General features: G+C 45.9%; 1 pseudogene; it reads right to left on the bottom strand.

The window, feature by feature from the left end:
- Nucleotides 1-13,607, bottom strand: part of LOC135530349 (probable E3 ubiquitin-protein ligase makorin-1) — a 49,280-nt pseudogene that overhangs the window by 32,929 nt on the left and 2,744 nt on the right.

Below are 13,607 nucleotides of genomic sequence, written 5' to 3'. Positions count from 1 at the left end.
CAATCCAAACCTGTGCTGTGGTTCCTCATTCGCAAGACGACTGTTGGTGTTGTCGTTAGAATTATATATATATTATTGGATGTAATGGTATGTTGTTTTGTGGCTGTGTAAAGGCCATTACCTGCCCTCGGACTACGGATGCTAATTAGCTTTTGGCTAACCCGGAGCACACTTACATGGATGTTAAATTATTGTAAAATTGATGTGTGTGCATTGTCCCCTAAAAATGTAGTAACAGTCAACACAGATGTGTATAAAATCCCAACTGAGTAGTGTAGTACTAGTCTACACACTATACAACTCAGTTGGAATTCTATATATAAACATCTGTGTAGATGATAACTAACGTTTACATAACACGTTCTCAGGCTAGCATCTTCTCAGCTGTCAACATTAAAAACAGAGAGAGTACAGACCACTGCTATGAAGAGTCAAGATGTCAACGTTAAAAACAGAGAGTACAGACCACTGCTATGAAGGAAGAGTCAAGATGTCAACATTAAAAACAGAGAGTACAGACCACTGCTATGAAGGAAGAGTCAAGATGTCAACGTTAAAAACAGAGAGAGTACAGACCACTGCTATGAAGAGTCAAGATGTCAACATTAAAAACAGAGAGTACAGACCACTGCTATGAAGAGTCAAGATGTCAACGTTAAAAACAGAGAGTACAGACCACTGCTATGAAGAGTCAAGATGTCAACATTAAAAACAGAGAGTACAGACCACTGCTATGAAGGAAGAGTCAAGATGTCAACATTAAAAACAGAGAGAGTACAGACCACTGCTATGAAGAGTCAAGATGTCAACGTTAAAAACAGAGAGTACAGACCACTGCTATGAAGGAAGAGTCAAGCTGTCAACGTTAAAAACAGAGAGTACAGACCACTGCTATGAAGGAAGAGTCAAGATGTCAGCATTAAAAACAGAGAGAGTACAGACCACTGCTATGAAGAGTCAAGATGTCAACATTAAAAACAGAGAGTACAGACCACTGCTATGAAGGAAGAGTCAAGATGTCAACATCAAAAACAGAGAGAGTACAGACCACTGCTATGAAGGGTCAAGATGTCAACATTAAAAACAGAGAGAGTACAGACCACTGCTATGAAGAGTCAAGATGTCAGCATTAAAAACAGAGAGAGTACAGACCACTGCTATGAAGGAAGAGTCAAGATGTCAACATTAAAAACAGAGAGAGTACAGACCACTGCTATGAAGGAAGAGTCAAGATGTCAACATTAAAAACAGAGAGAGTACAGACCACTGCTATGAAGGAAGAGTCAAGATGTCAACATTAAAAACAGAGAGAGTACAGACCACTGCTATGAAGGAAGAGTCAAGATGTCAACATTAAAAACAGAGAGAGTACAGACCACTGCTATGAAGGAAGAGTCAAGATGTCAGCATTAAAAACAGAGAGAGTACAGACCACTGCTATGAAGAGTCAAGATGTCAGCATTAAAAACAGAGAGAGTACAGACCACTGCTATGAAGAGTCAAGATGTCAGCATTAAAAACAGAGAGAGTACAGACCACTGCTATGAAGAGTCAAGATGTCAGCATTAAAAACAGAGAGAGTACAGACCACTGCTATGAAGAGTCAAGATGTCAGCATTAAAAACAGAGAGAGTACAGACCACTGCTATGAAGGAAGAGTCAAGATGTCAACGTTAAAAACAGAGAGAGTACAGACCACTGCTATGAAGGAAGAGTCAAGATGTCAACATTATAAACAGAGAGAGTACAGACCACTGCTATGAAGAGTCAAGATGTCAGCATTAAAAACAGAGAGTACAGACCACTGCTATGAAGGAAGAGTCAAGATGTCAACATTAAAAACAGAGAGTACAGACCACTGCTATGAAGGAAGAGTCAAGATGTCAACATTAAAAACAGAGAGTACAGACCACTGTTATGAAGGAAGAGTCAAGATGTCAACATTAAAAACAGAGAGAGTACAGACCACTGTTATGAAGGAAGAGTCAAGATGTCAGCATTAAAAACAGAGAGAGTACAGACCACTGCTATGAAGAGTCAAGATGTCAGCATTAAAAACAGAGAGTACAGACCACTGCTATGAAGAGTCAAGATGTCAACATTAAAAACAGAGAGAGTACAGACCACTGCTATGAAGAGTCAAGATGTCAGCATTAAAAACAGAGAGAGTACAGACCACTGCTATGAAGAGTCAAGATGTCAGCATTAAAAACAGAGAGAGTACAGACCACTGCTATGAAGGAAGAGTCAAGATGTCCCTCTGGGGACTGGGCCTCGGTTTAGACTACAGCTGAAGACCTCTGGGGACTGGGTCTAGGTTTCTACTAGTCTACTTAGAGACCCAGACCGTCTCTGCTACTGCTGCTAGCCACCCTGGCCTTACAGACAAACTCAAGCATTGGGTAAACAAGAGGTGCAGATGGTGGGAGCAAGGACCGGGGGGGCGGGTGGAGAGACCGGAGGGGGATGAGGAACGCATTAATAAAATGACTTAAGAGCCGTGGAATCACACGAACCAACAGGGGAGGAGGGCAGTCAAAGAGAACAGCGAAGAGAGACACCGTTATGCAATTACCATCCTGCCCTGCAGTTCTCTCTCCCATCCTGCCCTGCAGTTCTCTCTCCCATCCTGCCCTGCAGTTCTCTCTCCCATCCTGCCCTGCAGTTCTCTCTCTCTCATCCTGCCCTGCAGTTCTCTCTCTCTCATCCTGCCCTGCAGTTCTCTCTCTCCCATCCTGCCCTGCAGTTCTCTCTCTCCCATCCTGCCCTGCAGTTCTCTCTCCCATCCTGCCCTGCAGTTCTCTCTCCCATCCTGCCCTGCAGTTCTCTCTCCCATCCTGCCCTGCAGTTCTCTCTCCCATCCTGCCCTGCAGTTCTCTCTCCCATCCTGCCCTGCAGTTCTCTCTCCCATCCTGCCCTGCCCTCTCCCATCCTGCCCTGCAGTTCTCTCTCCCATCCTGCCCTGCAGTTCTCTCTCCCATCCTGCCCTGCAGTTCTCTCTCCCATCCTGCCCTGCAGTTCTCTCTCCCATCCTGCCCTGCAGTTCTCTCTCCCATCCTGCCCTGCAGTTCTCTCTCCCCATCCTGCCCTGCAGTTCTCTCTCCCATCCTGCCCTGCAGTTCTCTCTCCCATCCTGCCCTGCAGTTCTCTCTCCCATCCTGCCCTGCAGTTCTCTCTCCATCCTGCCCTGCAGTTCTCTCTCCCATCCTGCCCTGCAGTTCTCTCTCCATCCTGCCCTGCAGTTCTCTCCCATCCTGCCCTGCAGTTCTCTCTCCATCCTGCCCTGCAGTTCTCTCTCCATCCTGCCCTGCAGTTCTCTCTCCATCCTGCCCTGCAGTTCTCTCTCCATCCTGCCCTGCAGTTCCTGCATCCTGCCCTCAGTTCTCTCCATCCATCCTATAGAATAATGAGAGCTGATACATCCATCATATGGACCTTCCTCCCTCCTCTAGCCCCCTTTCCTCCTAACTCCCCCTAACTCTTCTTCCTCCCTCCTCTCGCCCCCTATAGAATAACAACATATGGACTGACTGAGGAATCCCATACCAACATCAGGTCAATGCTACCATGTTCAAGTCCTCCTTCAGGTCTAGTTACATACCAACAGGTCAATGCTACACATGTTCAAGTCCTCCTTTAGGTCTAGTTACATAACATCAGGTCAACGCTACACATGTTCAAGTCCTCCTTTAGGTCTAGTTACATAACATCAGGTCAATGCTGACTGTTCAAGTCCTCCTTCAGGTCTAGTTACATACCAACAGGTCAATGCTACACATGTTCAAGTCCTCCTTCAGGTCTAGTTACATACCAACAGGTCAATGCTACACATGTTCAAGTCCTCCTTTAGGTCTAGTTACATACCATCAGGTCAATGCTACACATGTTCAAGTCCTCCTTTAGGTCTAGTTACATAACAACATCAGGTCAATGCTACACATGTTCAAGTCCTCCTTCAGGTCTAGTTACATAACATCAGGTCAATGCTACACATGTTCAAGTCCTCCTTTAGGTCTAGTTACATACCAACATGTCAATGCTACACATGTTCAAGTCCTCCTTTAGGTCTAGTTACATACCAACAGGTCAATGCTACACATGTTCAAGTCCTCCTTTAGGTCTAGTTACATAACATCAGGTCAATGCTACACCGGTTCTGGTCTAAGCCGTCTCAGTGGGAAAGCTAGAAGGCAAATGCTCACAGAGTCAGCAGCCTATGTATGGACTATGCAAATCCTTGTTATTACCATCTCGGCTAGACGGCTAACAAAAGCAAATTGAGTGCATCCCAAATAGCACCCTTATCCCCGATATAGAGCACTACATTTGATAAGGGCCCTGGGTCAAAAGTAGTGCACTAAATAGGGAAAGGGGGAGCCTTTTTGGGGACACAGACAAATTCTGTAAACAGACAGTTGACCTGGGAGCATGCTAGCAGCGGTAACTATGGGATGGTTACTATGGGGATGCTGCTAAAAGCAGACCAATAGGAGAGAGAGAGACGCTGTCTGAATTAACTGGTTGAACTCGTGTTCTGGTTTAAAGACTCAATGAGGAGTCATATATATATATATATATATATATATGCCTGCATCGTGGCTCCTGGATATCATTGGTTTAGCCTATTGTTAAAAAAATATATTAAAAAAAAAAAAACCGCAAATAGTAGTCAAATAGTAGTCCATTTAAAAATGTTTACTCGTACCTGCTAGCCCATTACAAAACTCTCACTTCACATAATACATACGACTCCTCAAAGGAGTGTCTCAACTCGGCACAATTAAAACATGTCTACTCGGCGCCATTTCAGTCTCAAGCCCATTTCCCAGCCGGCCATTTTGTTTTTAAAACAGATAACACCATGAAAGGCCTTGCTTGGACAAACATTCCTAGGAGTAACACAACAACACCGGATAGAATTACAACCCAAGATTATTTACACAGTAAGAGACATTGTAGGGCAGTCTGACTTCCTCAGAACACAATGTAAATATGGGTGTTTGATTTGGAGTGTTCTGAGTTGTTGGGTAATTGTCATGTTGACCTAGCGAGCCTGGGCGGTTTGGACAATCTTGCCCACTCCAACGGTCATTGTAATGACCAACCATAGGAGTTGGCAAGACCTCAAACATCTAGCACCGGGCTAATGTTTAACATCTAGCACCGGGCTAATGTTTTCCATCTGGGACCGGGCTAATGTTTTCCATCTGGCACCGGGCTAATGTTTTCCATCTGGGACCGGGCTAATGTTTTCCATCTGGGACCGGGCTAATGTTTTCCATCTGGGACCGGGCTAATGTTTTCCATCTGGGACCGGGCTAATGTTTTCCATCTGGGACCGGGCTAATGTTTTCCATCTGGGACCGGGCTAATGTTTTCCATCTGGGACCGGGCTAATGTTTTCCATCTGGGACCGGGCTAATGTTATCCATCTGGGACCGGGCTAATGTTTTCCATCTGGGACCGGGCTAATGTTTTCCATCTGGGACCGGGCTAATGGTTTCCATCTGGGACCGGGCTAATGGTTTCCATCTGGGACCAGGCTAATGTTATCCATCTGGGACCGGGCTAATGTTTTCCATCTGGGACCGGGCTAATGTTTTCCATCTGGGACCGGGCTAATGTTTTCCATCTGGGACCAGGCTAATGTTTTACATGTCAGTCATTTAGCAGACACTCTTATCTAGAGAGACTTACAGTTATTGCATTCATCTCCAGATAGCTAGGTGGACCAGTCATAGTCAGTACATTCATCTCCAGATAGCTAGGAGGGACAACAACACATCCCATTTACCCCACTGTCCTGACTTTAGGGGGGGGGGGGCTTGTTCCACCATTGGGGTGCCAGGACAGAGAAGAGATTTGACTGGGTTGAGAGGGTGCTGCACTCCTGTATGGGTGGGAGAGCACAGAGACCAGAGGTGGCGGAATGGAGTGCTTGCGTTGGGATGTAGGGTTTGAGCCTGAAGGTGAGGTTCCCCTTGCTGCTCCGTAGGCGAGCACCAGGGTCTTGAAGATGTGAGATACGACTGGAAACCAGTGGAGTGTACGGAGGAGCGTGGCGACATGGGAGAAGGTTTGAACACCAGGCGACTGCGGCGCTCTGGATACATTTCAGGGGGTCTTGGAGTGAGCAGACCTTCCCCGGGAGAGAGGAAGAGCAGCTCTGTTTTGTCGAGGTTCAAGTGGTGGGCCGACATCGAAGCTGAGATGTCTGCCAGGCACGCAGAGATGCGCGTCGCCACCTGGGTGTCAGAAGGGGGAGGGAGGATAAAAGTAGTTGAGTGTCATCCGCTTAGCAATGATAGGAGAGGCCATGTGAGGATGACAGAGCCGAGTGACTTGAAGAGAAAAGAGAGGGCCTAGAACCAAGCCCTGGGGGACACCACTAGTAAGTGGTGCAGATTCAAATCCACTCAACATCACCTGGTAGGAGCGGCTTGCCGGGTAGGACGCAATCCAGGAGGGTGCAAAGTCTGAAATGCAGAACCCTCTAAAAAGGTAGAAAGTTGGATCGGATGGTTCACGGTGTCAAAGGCAGCAGATAGATTTAGGAGGATGAGAACAGAGGAGAGAGAGAGAGGAGTCAGCTTTGGCAGAGCGGAGAACCTCTGTGACAGAGAGAAGAGCAGTCTCGGTTGAGTGACCCGTCTTGAAGCCTGACTGGTTAGGGTCAAGAAGATCGTTCTGAGAGAGATAACGAGAGAGTTGGTCAGAGAAGACCCCCCCCTTCAAGCGTTTTGGAAAGAATAGAATAACGGTCTGTAGTTTGACGTAATAGATGTTGAGTGTTGGTTTCTTGAGGGGAGATCTATGTGAGTGGGACCACTGGACTCCGTAGGCTGAGTGAATGAGGAGCGGCTGTAGTCAACCATTTTGTTTCAAAGTGGTTGACAAAGTCCTCCACAGAGAGGGAGGAGAAAGTGGAGAAGAGTTTCAGGGTTGAAGGAAGAAGCTTGAAATGTAGGGTGATAAAAAGCAGCTTCAGCAGCGCAAACAGAGGAGGAGAAAGTAGAGTGGAAGGATGATAGGCCCTCCAGAAGTTACATTTCCCTCCATTTCCGCTCAGCGAGTCACTCAGCCAGGAGGTCGGGCCAGGAAGAAAGGGGACAGAGAGTCTAACAAAGAAGAGAGTAGGGCCGAAGAGGCAGAGTCAGGAGACAAGAGGGAGAAGCATTTAGCAGAAGGAAGAGAGGATAGGAGAGAAGAGGAGAGAGTAGTGGGGGAGAGAGAGGGGGCGAAGAATGCGGCATAGCATGACCATATGGGTAGTGGCTGGGGGAGAGATGGAGAGGAGAGTAGTAGGGGGGGTGCAGTGGGTTTGGCAGGCGATCAGCCTCTAGTGAAGATGAGGTCAAGCGTATTGCCTTGTGAGTGGGAGGTGACTGGGAAAGGGTGACGTCAAAGAGGAAAGGACTGGAAAGAAAGCGGGGGAGAGAAATCAATTGAAGTCAGCCGTCGGGAGGGTTGAAGTTACCAAGTACGATGAGTGGTGAGCCATCGTCAGGAAATGAGCTCCTCAAGATGTCAGGCTCATTGAGGAACTCTCCAAGAGCACCAGAGGGGTATCCTACGAAGCAGGTTTGAGGAGTTAGCGAGGCGACTGAGTTCAACTCGGGATAACTGGTCATACAAAAGTGGCTGAAATGTTAGCCTAGTGCGTTTCTATGGCAACGAGTTCTTCAGAACGAACCTGCTCTGGGGCAGGTTAACACACGGCTAACTCCACTTACCCTGAACAAAATGACTGACCCGCGAGTTGAGAACCAATTAAAATCTAATTACCTCCCGCTTGCAAAGATTGCATCCCCTTAATTTGAGGAAGATGACTGATTAAATATTTAAAAAATTTATGAGTGATTTTTTTTGGGTGTTAGTCATGTATAATATATAACATTACACATTTAGTAATGACACAACACATTTTAAAACTTCATGCAATGTACCACTTTTGCATGACTTAATATCGGAAAAGGTGTAGGAAAAGAAGCACCTGTGCATGGATAAGATAAGCACACCAAAGATAGCAGCACCGATAATAAAGACGCCACTTCTAAGAGCCTGCTTCACACCATCGCCTGCTTCACACCATAGCCTGCTTGCCTGACCTGGAATGTGAAGGTCACTGAAGCTGGGAAGGTTTTCTAAGTCGCTCTATATTGCTTCCTGCTATACCCCTCAGGTGGGAGATAGATAATGTTACGCTTCAGAGGACAAGTGACAGTGACAGCATTTAAAATGAGGAGATGGACAGGTGAGAGAATCTCCACTTAGGAGAAACGAGTAGCCCTGTGCCAAAACCGCCATGACCCAGATGCTCTCGGACGACGAGAGAAAACATAGGCAGATGAAGAAACAGCAGCTGGAGGCGCAGTGTGCTCTGGGTAATCCATGTCTCCATCAGGAGGCTGGTATGACGGCAGATGTTGTCCCATTACCAGGGCCCTTAATGATCTCTAGCCTGATCCCTGGTATGGACATGTGCATGCAAGCAACGTGAACAACATGTTGACATGAGGAAACCGCTGCGGTGTTTCGTGGCGTTACGTTCTTAGGTGTCAGATGATTCCCCAGAAGAGAATTCCACTATATAGCCTGCTAACGGTTCTCAGAAGAAAAGCTGACTGACCAGTCACAGTCAATACTAAAACATACTGTATCAGTCAATACTAAAACATACTGTATCCTACTGCTGTCTCCGTCAATACTAAACATACTGTATCCGTCAATACTAAACATACTGTATCCTACTGCCGTCTCAGTCAATACTAAACATACTGTATCCGTCAATACTAAACATACTGTATCCGTCAATACTAAAACATACTGTATCCTACTGCCGTCTCAGTCAATACTAAACATACTGTATCCGTCAATACCAAAACATACTGTCTCAGTCAATACTAAACATACTGTCTCAGTCAATACTAAACATACTGTATCCGTCAATACCAAAACATACTGTCTCAGTCAATACTAAACATACTGTATCAGTCAATACTAAACATACTGTATCAGTCAATACTAAACATACTGTATCAGTCAATACTAAACATACTGTATCCTACTGCCGTCTCAGTCAATACTAAACATACTGTATCCGTCAATACTAAAACATACTGTCTCAGTCAATACTAAAACATACTGTATCCTACTGCCGTCTCAATCAATACTAAACATACTGTATCCGTCAATACTAAAACATACTGTATCCTACTGCCGTCTCAGTCAATACTAAAACATACTGTATCCGTCAATACTAAACATACTGTATCCTACTGCCGTATCAGTCAATACTAAGCATACTGTATCCTACTGCCGTCTCAGTCAATACTAAACATACTGTATCCGTCAATACTAAAACATACTGTATCCTACTGCCGTCTCAGTCAATACTAAACATACTGTATCCGTCAATACTAAAACTACTGTATCCTACTGCCGTCTCCGTCAATACTAAACCTACTGTATCCTACTGCCGTCTCCGTCAATACTAAACATACTGTATCCTACTGCCGTCTCCGTCAATACTAAACCTACTGTATCCTACTGCCGTCTCCGTCAATACTACACCTACTGTATCCTACTGCCGTCTCCGTCAATACTAAACCTACTGTATCCTACTGCCGTCTCCGTCAATACTAAACATACTGTATCCTACTGCCGTCTCCGTCAATACTAAACCTACTGTATCCTACTGCCGTCTCCGTCAATACTAAACCTACTGTATCCTACTGCCGTCTCCGTCAATACTAAACCTACTGTATCCTACTGCCGTCTCCGTCAATACTAAACCTACTGTATCCTACTGCCGTCTCCGTCAATACTAAACATACTGTATCCTACTGCCGTCTCTGTCAATACTAAACATACTGTATCCGTCAATACTAAAACATACTGTATCCTACTGCCGTCTCCGTCAATACTAAACCTACTGTATCCTACTGCCGTCTCCGTCAATACTAAACCTACTGTATCCTACTGCCGTCTCCGTCAATACTAAACATACTGTATCCTACTGCCGTCTCCGTCAATACTAAACATACTGTATCCTACTGCCGTCTCCGTCAATACTAAACATACTGTATCCTACTGCCGTCTCCGTCAATACTAAACATACTGTATCCTACTGCCGTCTCCGTCAATACTAAACTTACTGTATCCTACTGCCGTCTCCGTCAATACTAAACCATACTGTATCCTACTGCCGTCTCCGTCAATACTAAACCTACTGTATCCTACTGCCGTCTCCGTCAATACTAAACCTACTGTATCCTACTGCCGTCTCCGTCAATACTAAACCTACTGTATCCTACTGCCGTCTCCGTCAATACTAAACCTACTGTATCCTACTGCCGTCTCCGTCAATACTAAACCTACTGTATCCTACTGCCGTCTCCGTCAATACTAAACCATACTGTATCCTACTGCCGTCTCCGTCAATACTAAACCATACTGTATCCTACTGCCGTCTCCGTCAATACTAAACCTACTGTATCCTACTGCCACCTCCGTCAATACTAAACCTACTGTATCCTACTGCCGCCTCCGTCAATACTAAACATACTGTATCCTACTGCCGTCTCCGTCAATACTAAACCTACTGTATCCTACTGCCGTCTCCGTCAATACTAAACCTACTGTATCCTACTGCCGTCTCCGTCAATACTAAACCTACTGTATCCTACTGCCGTCTCAGTCAATACTAAACCCAATGTATCCTACTGCCGTCTCAGTCAATACTAAAACATACTGTATCCGTCAATACTAAACCTACTGTATCCTACTGCCGTCTCCGTCAATACTAAAACATACTGTATCCGTCAATACTAAACCTACTGTATCCTACTGCCGTCTCCGTCAATACTAAAACATACTGTATCCGTCAATACTAAACCTACTGTATCCTACTGCCGTCTCAGTCAATACTAAACCTAATGTATCCTACTGCCGTCAATACTAAACATACTGTATCCTGCAGCCAATGGCCTGCATCTAAGATGTAAACACAGCCTTTGATCGGCTGTCAGTGTGTTAACTGAAGCTCCCAAAGACTGAAATAAGATATCTGTTTGAGTGCACTTGAAGTATGCAGAATGCAATATGAACGGTCTTTATCATTCTTGGCATCCGACCGCAAGGCACTACAGAGGGTAGTGTATACAGCCCAGTACATCACTGGGGCAGAGCTCCCTGCCATCCAGGACCTCTATACCAGGCGGTGTCAGAGGGTAGTGTATACAGCCCAGTACATCACTGGGGCCGAGCTTCCTGCCATCCAGGACCTCTATACCAGGCAGTGTCAGAGGGTAGTGTGGACAGCCCAGTACATCACTGGGGCCGAGCTTCCTGCCATCCAGGACCTCGATACCAGGCGGTGTCAGAGGGTAGTGTATACAGCCCAGTACATCACTGGGGCCGAGCTTCCTGCCATCCAGGACCTCGATACCAGGCGGTGTCAGAGGGTAGTGTATACAGCCCAGTACATCACTGGGGCAGAGCTTCCTGCCATCCAGGACCTCTATACCAGGCAGTGTCAGAGGGTAGTGTATACAGCCCAGTACATCACTGGGGCAGAGCTTCCTGCCATCCAGGACCTCGATACCAGGCGGTGTCAGAGGGTAGTGTATACAGCCCAGTACATCACTGGGGCAGAGCTCCCTGCCATCCAGGACCTCTATACCAGGCAGTGTCAGAGGGTAGTGTATACAGCCCAGTACATCACTGGGGCCGAGCTCCCTGCCATCCAGGACCTCGATACCACCTTCCGTGATTGGCAGACGTAGTACCATGGAGAGTACACAAGTTCTGATTGGTTTACAGTTTAGTACTCCACGGCGTTTGCCTGTCCAGCTAGCAAACTTAAGTACTTTGAAATAATTTGCAAAAATTGACTTTGCCAATCAGAAATTTGTTCAGAATAAATAAATATACACAAAATGTAAAAACAAGCTCCTCCCTCCACAGTAGTGCTGAGTGGTTAACCAACATTAGGTTTTTTCATTATTTATTTATTTTTTAAACAAATTGACCGACATTGATTCAATGACTTGAATTCCATTTCGTTCTGGTGTTTGTGAGCCCAACACGCAGTTTCTCTAGAGAGAAATCAAATGATTTCCCAGATTTCTCTCAAATTAAGTTAGGAACGATGTAGGAAGTGGTAGATTTCATTAAGCAAATATTCAACCTAGTTTAGCGCAGAAATGTGGTAATTACCTACAATGACCATAATTCATTGCGCCATTTTTTTTGTCCGACTCAGAGAGTGATCAGAGAGAAAGAGGCGAATGCGAGATGTTTTACTCTTAGAAAAATAAGTACAACGACTTTCTATGGGCTTATTTTGGATCTAAGCTTGTCAGCTTGCCTTCCTGCCTTTGGGACAATGACTGCCATTGTTAGGGCCGGGGACATGAGCATCTCATCAATGTTAACAGATCTTTGGACGGATACACTTTCTACGCCTGCTACGTTGGGCTAGATACACTCAGAGCACATGAGAGAGAAACTCACACAACAACGACAGGGACAGAGACAGTTTGTGAAAGTATACCTCATCTACTATGAAGAACTAGTACAATGAGTTTCAGACAGCTCTGCAGCCATACTTGGGCAGGCTAGCTAAGTAGAATGAGTACAGACTACAGGCAGTACAGTGTGGGCAGGCTAGCTAAGTAGAATGACTACAGACTACAGACAGTACAGTGTGGGCAGGCTAGCTAAGTAGAATGAGTACAGACTACAGGCAGTACAGTGTGGGCAGGCTAGCTAAGTAGAATGAGTACAGACTACAGACAGTACAGTGTGGGCAGGCTAGCTAAGTAGAATGAGTACAGACTACAGGCAGTACAGTGTGGGCAGGCTAGCTAAGTAGAATGAGTACAGACTACAGGAAGTGCAGTGTGGGCAGGCTAGCTAAGTAGAATGAGTACAGACTACAGGCAGTACAGTGTGGGCAGGCTAGCTAAGTAGAATGAGTACAGACTACAGGCAGTACAGTGTGGGCAGGCTAGCTAAGTAGAATGAGTAGACTACAGGAAGTGCAGTGTGGGCAGGCTAGCTAAGTAGAATGAGTACAGACTACAGGAAGTGCAGTGTGGGCAGGCTAGCTAAGTAGAATGAGTACAGACTACAGGCAGTGCAGTGTGGGCAAGCTAGCTAAGTAGAATGAGTACAGACAGTACAGTGTGGGCAAGCTAGCTAAGTAGAATGAGTACAGACAGTACAGTGTGGGCAGGCTAGCTAAGTAGAATGACTACAGACTACAGGCAGTGCAGTGTGGGCAAGCTAGCTAAGTAGAATGAGTACAGACAGTACAGTGTGGGCAGGCTAGCTAAGTAGAATGAGTACAGACAGTACAGTGTGGGCAGGCTAGCTAAGTAGAATGAGTACAGACAGTACAGTGTGGGCAGGCTAGCTAAGTAGAATGAGTACAGACTACAGGCAGTGCAGTGTGGGCAGGCTAGCTAAGTAGAATGAGTACAGACTACAGGCAGTGCAGTGTGGGCAGGCTAGCTAAGTAGAATGAGTACAGACTACAGGCAGTACAGTGTGGGCAGGCTAGCTAAGTAGAATGACTACAGACTACAGGCAGTGCAGTGTGG

The sequence above is a fragment of the Oncorhynchus masou genome, unplaced genomic scaffold (assembly GCF_036934945.1).
Source record: "Oncorhynchus masou masou isolate Uvic2021 unplaced genomic scaffold, UVic_Omas_1.1 unplaced_scaffold_1323, whole genome shotgun sequence".
Classification (NCBI taxonomy): domain Eukaryota; kingdom Metazoa; phylum Chordata; class Actinopteri; order Salmoniformes; family Salmonidae; genus Oncorhynchus; species Oncorhynchus masou.
Note: the sequence above shows the minus strand (reverse complement) of the source record. Positions and strands in the feature narration are given on the sequence as shown.